Source organism: Scyliorhinus torazame, chromosome 14, assembly GCF_047496885.1.
Source record: "Scyliorhinus torazame isolate Kashiwa2021f chromosome 14, sScyTor2.1, whole genome shotgun sequence".
In the NCBI taxonomy this organism is placed as follows: domain Eukaryota; kingdom Metazoa; phylum Chordata; class Chondrichthyes; order Carcharhiniformes; family Scyliorhinidae; genus Scyliorhinus; species Scyliorhinus torazame.
Window position 1 is genome coordinate 181,808,424 of NC_092720.1, and position 16,811 is coordinate 181,825,234.

The following is a 16,811-nucleotide window of genomic DNA, read 5'->3' on the forward strand; positions in this document are numbered from 1 at the left end:
TATTCTACTGAGGAACTTGGTCACTTTGTCTCATGCTGATTTTTTGAAATCATTTCTCCCTGTATTCCTTTCCTCTCATTCCTGAATATTATCAGTGCAAACAAACTCTCTCTATATTTCCACGATTGAACTTCTCCGCCCACATACCAGTTGCACGATGGAGCTCCCTCTCATTGGCGGTCTCATCCTCTTTGATCCAAAGAGAAAAATCTAGACATCTTTCGTCCCACTGTTGCTTTTGGGATGTATGTCTCTCTATGGTAGCTCAAAATAATATTCATTATCTCTTTGGGTGTGAACTGACTATTTAAAATCCGGATGTCAGCATTTGACGTGCTTAATGTTGGAGCCGGGAGAAAGAAATCAAATCACGGTAGCATGAACTACAAAAACACCAAGGTGCGTGATTCGATCCCACAGAGGGACGAGGTACAAAAAACACGATTATCCGTAGGTCTGTCGAGAATGCGCCTCCAGCCTTATACATACGAGCCATTGATTTATTTTCTGCTTCCAGATATTCGCAGATAAACTAAAATGAAACTGTATTTTCTGATGTGCAGCAAGAACAGATTTCTTGGGTTCTATATATCCGTAAATGTATCGAAGAATCCTAACCGAAGGAAATGTGTATTGACTGTCGCTGATCAGTCGGGCAGCGCTCTTCGTTCTCCCCGGATTCTGTTTCTCGAAGTGTTTCCCAACATTCACAAAACAGGGGCTTGATTTTCGTGCGTCGCTTCCTTTTCATTTTCTCCACTGCCAACTGGCTCTATTTCCCACAATTCTGCCCACTTCTCCTCATTGCTCCATGACCAGATGTCCGGAAATTCATTGATATGGAGAGACTATCGAGACCAAGATTATTGTCCTCGTCTACAGAATGGTCGGTGGGTATTTGGTTGAGACACTTGAACATTTTGGGTGAATTACCGAAGAAGCTGATGCCGCAAATTGACTGAGACGGGTTTCACTTCCAAAAAGACAAGAACCGGTGGAGTATTCTTGATGATAATCGTTAAAATATAAAACTCGGAGCTCAGGATATTCTCCTTTTCACAACCGTTTGAATTCTGGAGCATCAAACAGGAGCAGAAGCATGCACTCAATTATTAACCCGTTGTAAAGAGTCCTTTACACAGAGAATTCCTCATCTGTTCATTTGGGAAAACATATCAATGTATCGCTGCCGTGACTCGGATTCGAACCAAGGTTGCTGCGGCCACAACGCAGAGTACTAACCACTATACGATCACGGCGCTTATGTTACCGCCGACGCAACCTGTAGCTGCTGATGTATTTGATCATCAACTGTTTGGAATCTATCATAGCTCACAGTTTATGACTCTCTAAGTACAACTTTAGTAAATACACAATTTGGATACCTTAACCTTGGTTCCGTAATAACGTTCCTGCAACAAGGATATATACACTTTATCCCCATGCTTATAAAAATAATAATGCAACCGCTATAATATATAATACATAACAATTTCTTGATTCATCTCAAACATACATTATTTGGACGTTGTCCCGGTGTCTGCATCGGTTTTCTCCGCCTGATTGAGGTCCCTTCCACAGTCCAAATATGTGAAGGTTCGGTGGATTGGTTATGCTGACGTGTGCCAGATTGAACATCGATTACCAGTTTCGCTGGGTTGGCCATGATAAACGTGCCGCGTTACGGGTATTCTACGGAGGAACTTGGTTGCATCGTCCCTTGTTGGTTTTTCTGAAACCATTTCACCCTGTATCCCTTTCCTCTCATTCCTGAATATTGTCAGTGCAAACAAACTCTCTCTCTATTTCCACGATTGAACTTCTCCGCCCACATACCAGTTGCACGTTGGAGCGCCTCTCATTCGCCGTCTCACACTCTATGTTCCAAAGAGGAAAATCTAGGCCCCTTTCGTCCCACTGTTGCTATTGGGGTGAATATCTCTCTCTAGAACATCAAATTCATACTGATTAACTCTTTGGATGTGAACTGAGGGTTTAAATTCAGAATGACAACATTTGGCGTGTTTAATAGTGGAACCGGAGGAAAGAAATCATGTCAATGTGGCATGAAATATAAAAAGCACCATGGTGGGTGCTTCTATCCCACAGACGGATGAGATATAAAAGACATCATCCGAGGGTGGGATAAAACTTGATCTCTGGGTGGGATGGAACCACCAACTTTTCGGTTTACAGCCGAGCGCGATAACCGATTGCGCCACAGAGACGGCAAATCAACGTGTAACTGCTGATGTACTTGGTCATCAACTGTTTGGAATCTCGCATAGCTGACACTTTATAACTCTCTAATTACAACTTTAGTAAATACACAATTCGGATACCTTAACCTTGGTTCTGTAATAATGTTCCTGCAACAAGGATATATACACTTTATCCCCAGGCTTATAAAAAAACAGTGCAATCGCTATAATATATAATACATAACAATTTCTTGATTCATCGCAAACATATGGTATTTGGACGTTGTCCCGGTGTCTGCATCGGTTTTCTCCGTCTGATCGAGGTCAATCCCTCAGTCCAAAGATGTGAAGGTTCGTTGGATTGGTCATGCTAACGTGTGCCAGATTGACCATCATGTTGCAGCTGTACAGAACTCTGGTACGGCCGCATTTGGAGTATTGCGTACAGTTCTGGTCACCGCATTATAGGAAGGACGTGGAGGCTTTGGAGCGGGTGCAGAGGAGATTTACCAGGATGTTGCCTGGTATGGAGGGAAAATCTTATGAGGAAAGGCTGATGGACTTGAGGTTGTTTTCGTTGGAGAGAAGAAGGTTAAGAGGAGACTTAATAGAGGCATACAAAATGATCAGGGTGTTGGATATGGTGGACAGTGGGAGCCTTCTCCCGTGGATGGAAATGGCTGGCACGAGGGGACATAGCTTTAAACTGAGGGGTACTAGATATAGGACAGATGTCAGAGGTAGGTTCTTTACGCAAAGAGTAGTGAGGCCGTGGAATGCCCTACCTGCTACAGTAGTGAACTCGCCAACATTGAGGGCATTTAAAAGTTTATTTGATAAACATATGGATGATAATGGCATAGTGTAGGTTAGATGGCATTTGTTTCGGTGCAACATCGTGGGCCGAAGGGCCTGTACTGCGCTGTATTGTTCTATGTTCTATGACCATCGATTACCATTTTAGCTGGATACGTGTATTCTACGGAGCACCTTGGTTGCATCGTCCCTTGCTGATCTTTTTGAAACCATTTCACCCTGTATCCCTTTCCTCTCATTCCTGAATATTGTCAGTGCTAACAAACTCTCTCTTTTTCCACGATTGAACTTCTCCGCACACAGACCAGTTGCACTTTGGAGAGCCTCTCAGTCGCCGTCTCACACTCTTTGTTCCAATGTGGAAAACCAAAGCCCCTTTCGTCCCACTGTTGCTATTGGGGTGATTGTCTCTCTCTGGAACTTCGAATTAATATTGATTATGTCTTTGGATGTGAACTGACGGTTTAAAATCAGAATGTCAACATTTGGCGTGTTTAATATTGGAACCGGAGGAAAGAAATCAAGTCAAATGTGGCATGAAATATAAAAAGCACCATGGTGGGTGATTCGATCCCACAGAGCGATGAGATATAAAAAACACCATCCGAGGGTGGGATAATATTTAATCTCTGGGTGGGATCGAACCACCAAATTTTCAGTTCATAGCCGAGCGCGCTAACCGATTGCGCCACAGAGACGACAAACGCTGCTTTTGCTTGAATAAACATGCCAAATTATCATGGAAACAGTCTCATCTTGTCCACATCGGAGCCGCAAATTATTGCCGATGCACCAATCTGGAACAAAAATAACAAAACTCAGGGCAATCTCAGCAGGCCTGACAGCATCTGTGGAGAGAGAACGGAGTCTGTGTTTCAACCCAGCGTTACGTTGTGTCACAGAATAGAGACTACACCATTATCCGTAGCCCTGTCAATAACGCGCCTCTATCCTTCTACATTCGAGCATTGTTGTATTTTCTGCCTCCCGATAATCGCAATGAAACTAAAATGAAACTGTATTTTCCGGAGTCCAGTAAGGACAGTTTTCTTAGTTTCTAAATGTCAGTTAATTTCTCGAATCATTTTAAACAAGGGAAATGTGTCTTGACTGTCGCTGATCAGTCAGGCAGAGCCCTTCGTTCTCCCCGGATACTGTTTGTCGAAGTGTTACCCAACATTCACAAAATAGTGCTTGATTTTCGTGTGTCGCTTCATTTCACTTTTCTCCACTGCCAACTGGCTCTATTTCCCAAAATTCGGCCCAGTCCTTCTCATTTGACACTTGAACATTTTGTGTGAATGACCGAAGGAGCTGATGCAGCAAATTGAGTGAGACGGTTTTTACTTCCAAAAAGGCAAGAACCGGAGGAGTATGTTTGATGATAATAGTTCAAATATAAAACGGGGAGCTGAGGAGATTCTCCTATTCACAACCGTTTGAATTCTGGAGCATCAAACAGGAGCAGAAGCATGCACTCAGCCATTAACCCGTTGTAAAGAGTCCTTACATACCAGTTGCTCTATGGAGCGCTTCTCATTGGCGGTCTCATCCTCTTTGATCCAAAGAGAAACATCTAGACGCCTTTCGTCCCACTGTTGCTATTCGGTTGTATGTCTCTCTATGGTAGTCCAAATTAATATTCATTATCTCTGTGGCTGTGAGCTGACTGTTTGAAATCTGGATGTCTGCATTTGGCAGACACCAAGGTGCGTGATTCGATCCCACAGAGGGACGTAGTACAAAAAACACCATTATCCCTAGGCCTGTCTATCATGCGCCTCCAGCCTGATACATTCGAGTCATTGTTTTATTTTCTGCTTCCAGATATTCGCAATTAAACTAAAATGAAACTGTATTTTCTGATGTGCAGTAAGGAGAATTTTCGTGGGTACTAATATATCCGTTAATGTATCGAATAATCCTATCCAAATGAAATGTGTCTTGACTGTCGCTAATCAGTCGGGCAGCGGTCTTCGTTCTCCCCGGATTCTGTTTCTCGAAGAGTTTCCCAACATTCACAAAACAGGTGCTTGATTTTCTGGTGTGCCTTCCTTTCCATTTTCTCCACTGCCAGCTGGCTCTATTTCCCAAAATTCTGCCCACTTCTCCTCATTGCATCATGACCAGATGTCCGGAAATTCATTTACATCGAGAGACTATCGAGACGAAAATTATTGTCCGCGTCTACAGAATGGTCCGTGGGTATTTGATTGAGACGCTTGAACATTTTGGGTGAATTACCGAATAAGCTGATGCAGCAAATTGAGTGAGACGGTTTTCACTTCCAAAAAGACAAGAATCGGAGGAGGATGCTTGATGATAATAGTTTAAATATAAAACCGGGAGCTGAGGAGTTTCTACTCTTCACAACCATTTGAATTCTGGGGCATCAAACAGGAGCAGAAGCATGCACTCAGCTATTAGCCCGTTGGAAAGAGTCCTTTACACAGAGAATTCCTTATCCGTTCATTTTGGAAAACATACCAGTTTATCGATGCCGCGACTCGGATTCGAACCGAGGTTGCTGCGGCAACAACGCAGAGTACTAACCACTATACGATCACGGCGCCACATGTTACGGCCGACGCTGGTTTACTTGGTCATTACCTGTTTTGAATCTATCTTGGCCCACACTTTCTGACTCTCTAATTACAACTTTAGTAGATACACATTTTGGATGCCTTAACGTTGATTCCATAATAATGTTCCTGCAACAAGGATATATACACGTTGACCCAGGCTCCTAAAAATAACTTTGCACCCGCTATAATATATAATAGATAACAATTTCGAGAATCGTCCCAAACATATGGTATTTGGACGTTCTCCCGGTGTCTGTAACTGCTGATGTACTTGGTCATCAACTGTTTGGAATCTATCATAGCTCACACTTTATGACTCTCTAATTACAACTTTAGTAGATACACAAGTTTGGATGACTTAACCTTGGTTCCATAATAATGTTCCTGCAACAAGGATAGATACACTTTAACGGAGGCTCATAAAAATAACAATGCAATGGCTATAATATATAATAGAAAACAATTTCGATATTCATCCCAAACATATGGTATTTGGACGTTCTCCCGGTGTCTGCATCGGTTTTCTCCGCCTGCACGAGGTCCCTCACACTGTCTAAAGATGTGAAGGTTCGGTGGATTGGCCATGCTAACGTGTGCTAGATTGACCATCGATTACCAGTTTCGCTGGAATGGCCATGATCAACGTGCCGCGTTACGGGTATTCTACGGAGGAACTTGGTTGCATCGTCCCTTGCCGGGTTTTTGAAACCATTTCACCCTGTGTCCCTTTCCTCTCATTCCTGAATATTGTCAGTGCAAACAAACTCTCTCTCTATTTCCACGATTGAACTTCTCCGCCCACATACCAGTTGCACGATGGAGCTCCCTCTCATTGGCGGTCTCATCCTCTTTGATCCAAAGAGAAAAATCTAGACATCTTTCGTCCCACTGTTGCTTTTGGGATGTATGTCTCTCTATGGTAGCTCAAAATAATATTCATTATCTCGTTGGCTGTGAACTGACTGTTTAAAATCCGGATGTCAGCATTTGACGTGCTTAATGTTGGAGCCGGGAGAAAGAAATCAAATCACGGTAGCATGAACTACAAAAACACCAAGGTGCGTGATTCGATCCCACAGAGGGACGAGGTACAAAAAACACGATTATCCGTAGGTCTGTCGAGAATGCGCCTCCAGCCTTATACATACGAGCCATTGATTTATTTTCTGCTTCCAGATATTCGCAGATAAACTAAAATGAAACTGTATTTTCTGATGTGCAGCAAGAACAGTTTTCTTGGGTTCTAAATATCCGTAAATGTATCGAAGAATCCTAACCGAAGGAAATGTGTATTGACTGTCGCTGATCAGTCGGGCAGCGCTCTTCGTTCTCCCCGGATTCTGTTTCTCGAAGTGTTTCCCAACATTCACAAAACAGGGGCTTGATTTTCGTGCGTCGCTTCCTTTCCATTTTCTCCACTGCCAACTGGCTCTATTTCCCACAATTCTGCCCACTTCTCCTCATTGCTCCATGACCAGATGTCCGGAAATTCATTGATATGGAGAGACTATCGAGACCAAGATTATTGTCCTCGTCTACAGAATGGTCGGTGGGTATTTGGTTGAGACACTTGAACATTTTGGGTGAATTACCGAAGAAGCTGATGCAGCAAATTGACTGAGACGGGTTTCACTTCCAAAAAGACAAGAACCGGTGGAGTATTCTTGATGATAATCGTTAAAATATAAAACTCGGAGCTCAGGATATTCTCCTATTCACAACCGTTTGAATTCTGGAGCATCAAACAGGAGCAGAAGCATGCACTCAATTATTAACCCGTTGTAAAGAGTCCTTTACACAGAGAATTCCTCATCTGTTCATTTGGGAAAACATATCAATGTATCGCTGCCGTGACTCGGATTCGAACCAAGGTTGCTGCGGCCACAACGCAGAGTACTAACCACTACACGATCACGGCGCTTATGTTACCGCCGACGCTACCTGTAGCTGCTGATGTATTTGATCATCAACTGTTTGGAATCTATCATAGCTCACAGTTTATGACTCTCTAAGTACAACTTTAGTAAATACACAATTTGGATACCTTAACCTTGGTTCCGTAATAACGTTCCTGCAACAAGGATATGTACACTTTATCCCCATGCTTATAAAAATAATAATGCAACCGCTATAATATATAATGCATAACAATTTCTTGATTCATCTCAAACATACGGTATTTGGACGTTGTCCCGGTGTCTGCATCGGTGTTCTCCGCCTGATTGAGGTCCCTTCCACAGTCCAAATATGTGAAGGTTCGGTGGATTGGTTATGCTGACGTGTGCCAGATTGAACATCGATTACCAGTTTCGCTGGGTTGGCCATGATAAACGTGCCGCGTTACGGGTATTCTACGGAGGAACTTGGTTGCATCGTCCCTTGTTGGTTTTTCTGAAACCATTTCACCCTGTATCCCTTTCCTCTCATTCCTGAATATTGTCAGTGCAAACAAACTCTCTCTCTATTTCCACGATTGAACTTCTCCGCCTACATACCAGTTGCACGTTGGAGCGCCTCTCATTCGCCGTCTCACACTCTATGTTCCAAAGAGGAAAATCTAGGCCCCTTTCGTCCCACTGTTGCTATTGGGGTGAATATCTCTCTCTAGAACATCAAATTCATACTGATTAACTCTTTGGATGTGAACTGAGGGTTTAAAATCAGAATGACAACATTTGGCGTGTTTAATAGTGGAACCGGAGGAAAGAAATCATGTCAATGTGGTATGAAATATAAAAAGCACCATGGTGGGTGCTTCTATCCCACAGAGGGATGAGATATAAAAGACATCATCCGAGGGTGAGATAATACTTGATCTCTGGGTGGGATGGAAATATAAAAAGCACCATGGTGGGTGCTTCTATCCCACAGACGGATGAGATATAAAAGACATCATCCGAGGGCGGGATAATACTTGATCGCTCAGTGGGATGGAACCACCAACTTTTCGGTTCACAGCCGAGCGCGATAACCGATTGCGCCACAGAGACGGCAAATCAACGTGTAACTGCTGATGTACTTGGTCATCAACTGTTTGGAATCTCGCATAGCTGACACTTTATAACTCTCTAATTACAACTTTAGTAAATACACAATTCGGATACCTTAACCTTGGTTCTGTAATAATGTTCCTGCAACAAGGATATATACACTTTATCCCCAGGCTTATAAAAAAACAGTGCAATCGCTATAATATATAATACATAACAATTTCTTGATTCATCGCAAACATATGGTATTTGGACGTTGTCCCGGTGTCTGCATCGGTTTTCTCCGTCTGATCGAGGTCAATCCCTCAGTCCAAAGATGTGAAGGTTCGTTGGATTGGTCATGCTAACGTGTGCCAGATTGACCATCATGTTGCAGCTGTACAGAACTCTGGTACGGCCGCATTTGGAGTATTGCGTACAGTTCTGGTCACCGCATTATAGGAAGGACGTGGAGGCTTTGGAGCGGGTGCAGAGGAGATTTACCAGGATGTTGCCTGGTATGGAGGGAAAATCTTATGAGGAAAGGCTGATGGACTTGAGGTTGTTTTCGTTGGAGAGAAGAAGGTTAAGAGGAGACTTAATAGAGGCATACAAAATGATCAGGGTGTTGGATATGGTGGACAGTGGGAGCCTTCAACCGTGGATGGAAATGGCTGGCACGAGGGGACATAGCTTTAAACTGAGGGGTACTAGATATAGGACAGAGGTCAGAGGTAGGTTCTTTACTCAAAGAGTAGTGAGGCCGTGGAATGCCCTACCTGCTACAGTAGTGAACTCGCCAACATTGAGGGCATTTAAAAGTTTATTTGATAAACATATGGATGATAATGGCATAGTGTAGGTTAGATGGCATTTGTTTCGGTGCAACATCGTGGGCCGAAGGGCCTGTACTGCGCTGTATTGTTCTATGTTCTATGACCATCGATTACCATTTTAGCTGGATACGTGTATTCTACGGAGCACCTTGGTTGCATCGTCCCTTGCTGATCTTTTTGAAACCATTTCACCCTGTATCCCTTTCCTCTCATTCCTGAATATTGTCAGTGCTAACAAACTCTCTCTTTTTCCACGATTGAACTTCTCCGCACACAGACCAGTTGCACTTTGGAGAGCCTCTCAGTCGCCGTCTCACACTCTTTGTTCCAATGTGGAAAACCAAAGCCCCTTTCGTCCCACTGTTGCTATTGGGGTGATTGTCTCTCTCTGGAACTTCGAATTACTATTGATTATGTCTTTGGATGTGAACTGACGGTTTAAAATCAGAATGTCAACATTTGGCGTGTTTAATATTGGAACCGGAGGAAAGAAATCAAGTCAAATGTGGCATGAAATATAAAAAGCACCATGGTGGGTGATTCGATCCCACAGAGCGATGAGATATAAAAAACACCATCCGAGGGTGGGATAATATTTAATCTCTGGGTGGGATCGAACCACCAAATTTTCAGTTCATAGCCGAGCGCGCTAACCGATTGCGCCACAGAGACGACAAACGCTGCTTTTGCTTGAATAAACATGCCAAATTATCATGGAAACAGTCTCATCTTGTCCACATCGGAGCCGCAAATTATTGCCGATGCACCAATCTGGAACAAAAATAACAAAACTCAGGGCAATCTCAGCAGGCCTGACAGCATCTGTGGAGAGAGAACGGAGTCTGTGTTTCAACCCAGCGTTACGTTGTGTCACAGAACAGAGACTCCACCATTATCCGTAGCCCTGTCAATAACGCGCCTCTATCCTTCTACATTCCAGCATTGTTGTATTTTCTGCCTCCCGATAATCGCAATGAAACTAAAATGAAACTGTATTTTCCGGAGTCCAGTAAGGACAGTTTTCTTAGTTTCTAAATGTCAGTTAATTTCTCGAATCATTTTAAACAAGGGAAATGTGTCTTGACTGTCGCTGATCAGTCAGGCAGAGCCCTTCGTTCTCCCCGGATACTGTTTGTCGAAGTGTTACCCAACATTCACAAAATAGTGCTTGATTTTCGTGTGTCGCTTCATTTCACTTTTCTCCACTGCCAACTGGCTCTATTTCCCAAAATTCGGCCCAGTCCTTCTCATTTGACACTTGAACATTTTGTGTGAATGACCGAAGGAGCTGATGCAGCAAATTGAGTGAGACGGTTTTTACTTCCAAAAAGGCAAGAACCGGAGGAGTATGTTTGATGATAATAGTTCAAATATAAAACGGGGAGCTGAGGAGATTCTCCTATTCACAACCGTTTGAATTCTGGAGCATCAAACAGGAGCAGAAGCATGCACTCAGCCATTAACCCGTTGTAAAGAGTCCTTACATACCAGTTGCTCTATGGAGCGCTTCTCATTGGCGGTCTCATCCTCTTTGATCCAAAGAGAAACATCTAGACGCCTTTCGTCCCACTGTTGCTATTCGGTTGTATGTCTCTCTATGGTAGTCCAAATTAATATTCATTATCTCTGTGGCTGTGAGCTGACTGTTTGAAATCTGGATGTCTGCATTTGGCAGACACCAAGGTGCGTGATTTGATCCCACAGAGGGATGTAGTACAAAAAACACCATTATCCCTAGGCCTGTCTATCATGCGCCTCCAGCCTGATACATTCGAGTCATTGTTTTATTTTCTGCTTCCAGATATTCGCAATTAAACTAAAATGAAACTGTATTTTCTGATGTGCAGTAAGGAGAGTTTTCGTGGGTACTAATATATCCGTTAATGTATCGAATAATCCTATCCAAAGGAAATGTGTCTTGACTGTCGCTAATCAGTCGGGCAGCGGTCTTCGTTCTCCCCGGATTCTGTTTCTCGAAGAGTTTCCCAACATTCACAAAACAGGTGCTTGATTTTCTGGTGTGCCTTCCTTTCCATTTTCTCCACTGCCAGCTGGCTCTATTTCCCAAAATTCTGCCCACTTCTCCTCATTGCATCATGACCAGATGTCCGGAAATTCATTTACATCGAGAGACTATCGAGACGAAAATTATTGTCCGCGTCTACAGAATGGTCCGTGGGTATTTGATTGAGACGCTTGAACATTTTGGGTGAATTACCGAATAAGCTGATGCAGCAAATTGAGTGAGACGGTTTTCACTTCCAAAAAGACAAGAATCGGAGGAGTATGCTTGATGATAATAGTTTAAATATAAAACCGGGAGCTGAGGAGTTTCTACTCTTCACAACCATTTGAATTCTGGGGCATCAAACAGGAGCAGAAGCATGCACTCAGCTATTAGCCCGTTGGAAAGAGTCCTTTACACAGAGAATTCCTTATCCGTTCATTTTGGAAAACATACCAGTTTATCGATGCCGCGACTTGGGTTCGAACCGAGGCGGCCACAACGCAGAGTACTAACCACTATACGATCACGGCGCCACATGTTACGGCCGACGCTGGTTTACTTGGTCATTACCTGTTTGGAATCTATCATGGCCCACACTTTCTGACTCTCTAATTACAACTTTAGTAGATACACATTTTGGATGCCTTAACGTTGATTCCATAATAATGTTCCTGCAACAAGGATATATACACGTTGACCCAGGCTCCTAAAAATAACTTTGCACCCGCTATAATATATAATAGATAACAATTTCGAGAATCGTCCCAAACATATGGTATTTGGACGTTCTCCCGGTGTCTGTAACTGCTGATGTACTTGGTCATCAACTGTTTGGAATCTATCATAGCTCACACTTTATGACTCTCTAATTACAAATTTAGTAAATACACAATTTGGATACCTTAACCTTGGTTCCGTAATAATGTTCCTGCAACAAGGATATATACACTTTATCCCCAGGCTTATAGAAACAACAATGCAACCGCTATAATATATAATACATAACAATTTATTGATTCATCGCAAACATACGGTATTTGGACGTTGTCCCGGTGTCTGCATCGGTTTTCTCCGCCTGATCGAGGTCCCTCCCACAGTCCAAATATGTGAAGGTTCGGTGGATTGGCCATGCTAACGTGTGCTAGATTGACCATCGATTACCAGTTTCGCTGGAATGGCCATGATCAACGTGCCGCGTTACGGGTATTCTACGGAGGAACTTGGTTGCATCGTCCCTTGCTGGGTTTTTGAAACCATTTCACCCTGTGTCCCTTTCCTCTCATTCCTGAATATTGTCAGTGCAAACAAACTCTCTCTCTATTTCCACGATTGAACTTCTCCGTCCATGTACCAGTTGCACTTTGGAGCGCCTCTCATTCGCCGTCTCACACTCTTTGTTCCAAAGAGGAAAATCCAATCCTCTTTCGTTCCACTGTTGCTATTGGGGTGATTCTCTCTCTCTGGAACTTCAAATTAATATTGATTAACTCTTTGGATGTCAACTGACGGTTTAAAATCAGAAATACAACATTTGGCGTGTTTAATATTGGAACCGGAGGAAAGAAATCTAGTCAATGTGGCACGAAATATAAAAATCAACATGGTGGGTGATTCGATCCCACAGAGGGATGAGATATAGAAAACACTATCCGAGGGTGGGATAATACTTAATCTCTAGGTGGGATCGCACCACCAACTTTTCAGTTCCTAGCCGAGAGCGCTAACCGATTGCGCCACAGAGACGTCAAATGCTGCTTTTGCTTGACTAAACATGCCAAATTATCATGGAAACAGTCTCATCTTGTCCACATCGGAGCAGCAAATGATTGCCGATGCACCAATCTGGAACAAAAATAACAAAACGCAGGGCAATCTCAGCAGGTCTGACAGCATCTGTGGCGAGAGAACGGAGTCTGTGTTTCAAGCCTTTGTGCCACTGAACAATGACTACACCATTAACCGTAGCCCTGTCAATAACGCGCCTCTATCCTTTTACATTCGAGCATTGTTGTAGTTTCTCCCTCCCGATAATCGCAATGAGAGTAACATTATACTGGATTTTCTGGTGTGCAGTAAGGACAGATTTCTTAGTTTCTAAATTTCAGTTGCTTTCTCGAATCATTCTAACCAAAAAAAATGTGTCGTCACTATCGCTGATCATTCGGGCGGCCCCCTTCGTTCTCCCAGATTCTGTTTCTCGAAGTATTTCCCAACATTCACAAAACTGGTGCTTGATGTTCGTCTGTCACTTCGTTTCCGATTTGTCCATTGCCAACTGGCATTATTTCCCCAAATTCTGCCCTCTCGTCCTCATTGCATCATGACCAGATGTCAGGAAATTAATTTATATGGAGGAACTATCGAGACCAAGATTATTCTCCGAGTATACAGAAGGTTCAGTGGGTATTTGGTTGGGGCACTTGAAAATTTGGGGTGAATGGCCAAAGAAGCTGATGCAGCAAATTGAGAGCGACTGTTTTCACTTCCAAACAGACAAGAACCTGAGGAGTGTTTTTGATGATAATACTTAAAATAAAAGACCGGGAGCTTAAGAGATTATCGTATTCGCAACCGTTTGAATTCCGGAGCATCAAACAGGAGCAGAAGCATGCATTCATCTGTGAACCCGTTTTAAAGAGTCCTTTGCACAGAGATTCCTCATCAGTTCATTTGAGAAAAACCCATCAACTTATCGCTGCCGTGACTCGGATTCGAAACGAGGTTGCTGCGGCCACAACGCAGAATACGAAACAGTAGACGATCACGGCGCAACACGTTACCGCCTAGGAGCTTTCCCAACTGTCGATGTACGTGGTCATCAACTGTTTGGAATCTTTCATGACCCACAGTTTATTACTCTCTAATTACATCTTTAGTAGATACACAAGTTTGGATGACTTAACCTTGGTTCCATAATAATGTTCCTGCAACAAGGATAGATACACTTTAACGGAGGCTCATAAAAATAATAATGCAATGGCTATAATATATAATAGAAAACAATTTCGATATTCATCCCAAACATATGGTATTTGGACGTTCTCCCGGTGTCTGCATCGGTTTTCTCCGCCTGCACGAGGTCCCTCACACTGTCTAAAGATGTGAAGGTTCGGTGGATTGGCCATGCTAAAGTGTGCCAGATTGTCCATAGATCAGCAATTTCGCAGGATTGGCCATGCCCAACGTGCCGGTTACGGGTATTCTACTGAGGGACTTGGTCACTTTGTCTCATGCTGATTTTTTGAAATCATTTCTCCCTGTATTCCTTTCCTCTCATTCCTGAATATTATCAGTGCAAACAAACTCTCTCTATATTTCCACGATTGAACTTCTCCGCCCACATACCAGTTGCACGATGGAGCTCCCTCTCATTGGCGGTCTCATCCTCTTTGATCCAAAGAGAAAAATCTAGACATCTTTCGTCCCACTGTTGCTTTTGGGATGTATGTCTCTCTATGGTAGCTCAAAATAATATTCATTATCTCTTTGGGTGTGAACTGACTGTTTAAAATCCGGATGTCAGCATTTGACGTGCTTAATGTTGGAGCCGGGAGAAAGAAATCAAATCACGGTAGCATGAACTACAAAAACACCAAGGTGCGTGATTCGATCCCACAGAGGGACGAGGTACAAAAAAACACGATTATCCGTAGGTCTGTCGAGAATGCGCCTCCAGCCTTATACATACGAGCCATTGATTTATTTTCTGCTTCCAGATATTCGCAGATAAACTAAAATGAAACTGTATTTTCTGATGTGCAGCAAGAACAGTTTTCTTGGGTTCTAAATATCCGTAAATGTATCGAAGAATCCTAACCGAAGGAAATGTGTATTGACTGTCGCTGATCAGTCGGGCAGCGCTCTTCGTTCTCCCCGGATTCTGTTTCTCGAAGTGTTTCCCAACATTCACAAAACAGGGGCTTGATTTTCGTGCGTCGCTTCCTTTCCATTTTCTCCACTGCCAACTGGCTCTATTTCCCACAATTCTGCCCACTTCTCCTCATTGCTCCATGACCAGATGTCCGGAAATTCATTGATATGGAGAGACTATCGAGACCAAGATTATTGTCCTCGTCTACAGAATGGTCGGTGGGTATTTGGTTGAGACACTTGAACATTTTGGGTGAATTACCGAAGAAGCTGATGCAGCAAATTGACTGAGACGGGTTTCACTTCCAAAAAGACAAGAACCGGTGGAGTATTCTTGATGATAATCGTTAAAATATAAAACTCGGAGCTCAGGATATTCTCCTATTCACAACCGTTAGAATTCTGGAGCATCAAACAGGAGCAGAAGCATGCACTCAATTATTAACCCGTTGTAAAGAGTCCTTTACACAGAGAATTCCTCATCTGTTCATTTGGGAAAACATATCAATGTATCGCTGCCGTGACTCGGATTCGAACCAAGGTTGCTGCGGCCACAACGCAGAGTACTAACCACTATACGATCATGGCGGTTATGTTACCGCCGACGCAACCTGTAGCTGCTGATGTATTTGATCATCAACTGTTTGGAATCTATCATAGCTCACAGTTTATGACTCTCTAAGTACAACTTTAGTAAATACACAATTTGGATACCTTAACCTTGGTTCCGTAATAACGTTCCTGCAACAAGGATATGTACACTTTATCCCCATGCTTATAAAAATAATAATGCAACCGCTATAATATATAATACATAACAATTTCTTGATTCATCTCAAACATACGGTATTTGGACGTTGTCCCGGTGTCTGCATCGGTTTTCTCCGCCTGATTGAGGTCCCTTCCACAGTCAAAATATGTGAAGGTTCGGTGGATTGGTTATGCTGACGTGTGCCAGATTGAACATCGATTACCAGTTTCGCTGGATTGGCCATGATAAACGTGCCGCGTTACGGGTATTCTACGGAGGAACTTGGTTGCATCGTCCCTTGTTGGTTTTTCTGAAACCATTTCACCCTGTATCCCTTTCCTCTCATTCCTGAATATTGTCAGTGCAAACAAACTCTCTCTCTATTTCCACGATTGAACTTCTCCGCCCACATACCAGTTGCACGTTGGAGCGCGTCTCATTCGCCGTCTCACACTCTATGTTCCAAAGAGGAAAATCTAGGCCCCTTTCGTCACACTGTTGCTATTGGGGTGAATATCTCTCTCTAGAACATCAAATTCATACTGATTAACTCTTTGGATGTGAACTGACGGTTTAAAATCAGAATGACAACATTTGGCGTGTTTAATAGTGGAACCGGAGGAAAGAAATCATGTCAATGTGGCATGAAATATAAAAAGCACCATGGTGGGTGCTTCTATCCCACAGAGGGATGAGATATAAAAGACATCATCCGAGGGTGAGATAATACTTGATCTCTGGGTGGGATGGAAATATAAAAAGCACCATGGTGGGT

At 43.1% G+C, this 16,811-nt stretch overlaps 6 non-coding genes across 6 annotated transcripts; all 6 read right to left on the reverse strand.

The window, feature by feature from the left end:
* Positions 1–1,187: 1,187 nt before the first annotated feature.
* On the reverse strand, positions 1,188–1,259 carry trnah-gug (transfer RNA histidin (anticodon GUG)). Its single transcript has one exon. It is a non-coding gene; the product is annotated as a tRNA-His (tRNA).
* Positions 1,260–3,641: 2,382 nt separating this feature from the next.
* Positions 3,642–3,715, reverse strand: trnah-aug (transfer RNA histidin (anticodon AUG)). The gene has a single exon. It is a non-coding gene; the product is annotated as a tRNA-His (tRNA).
* Positions 3,716–5,515: 1,800 nt separating this feature from the next.
* On the reverse strand, positions 5,516–5,587 carry trnan-guu (transfer RNA asparagine (anticodon GUU)). The gene has a single exon. It is a non-coding gene; the product is annotated as a tRNA-Asn (tRNA).
* A 1,861-nt stretch (positions 5,588–7,448) lies between these two features.
* trnah-gug (transfer RNA histidin (anticodon GUG)) lies at positions 7,449–7,520 on the reverse strand. Its single transcript has one exon. It is a non-coding gene; the product is annotated as a tRNA-His (tRNA).
* Positions 7,521–10,005: 2,485 nt separating this feature from the next.
* On the reverse strand, positions 10,006–10,079 carry trnah-aug (transfer RNA histidin (anticodon AUG)). The gene has a single exon. It is a non-coding gene; the product is annotated as a tRNA-His (tRNA).
* Positions 10,080–15,801: 5,722 nt separating this feature from the next.
* Positions 15,802–15,873, reverse strand: trnah-gug (transfer RNA histidin (anticodon GUG)). Its single transcript has one exon. It is a non-coding gene; the product is annotated as a tRNA-His (tRNA).
* Between the last annotated feature and the right edge of the window lie 938 nt (positions 15,874–16,811).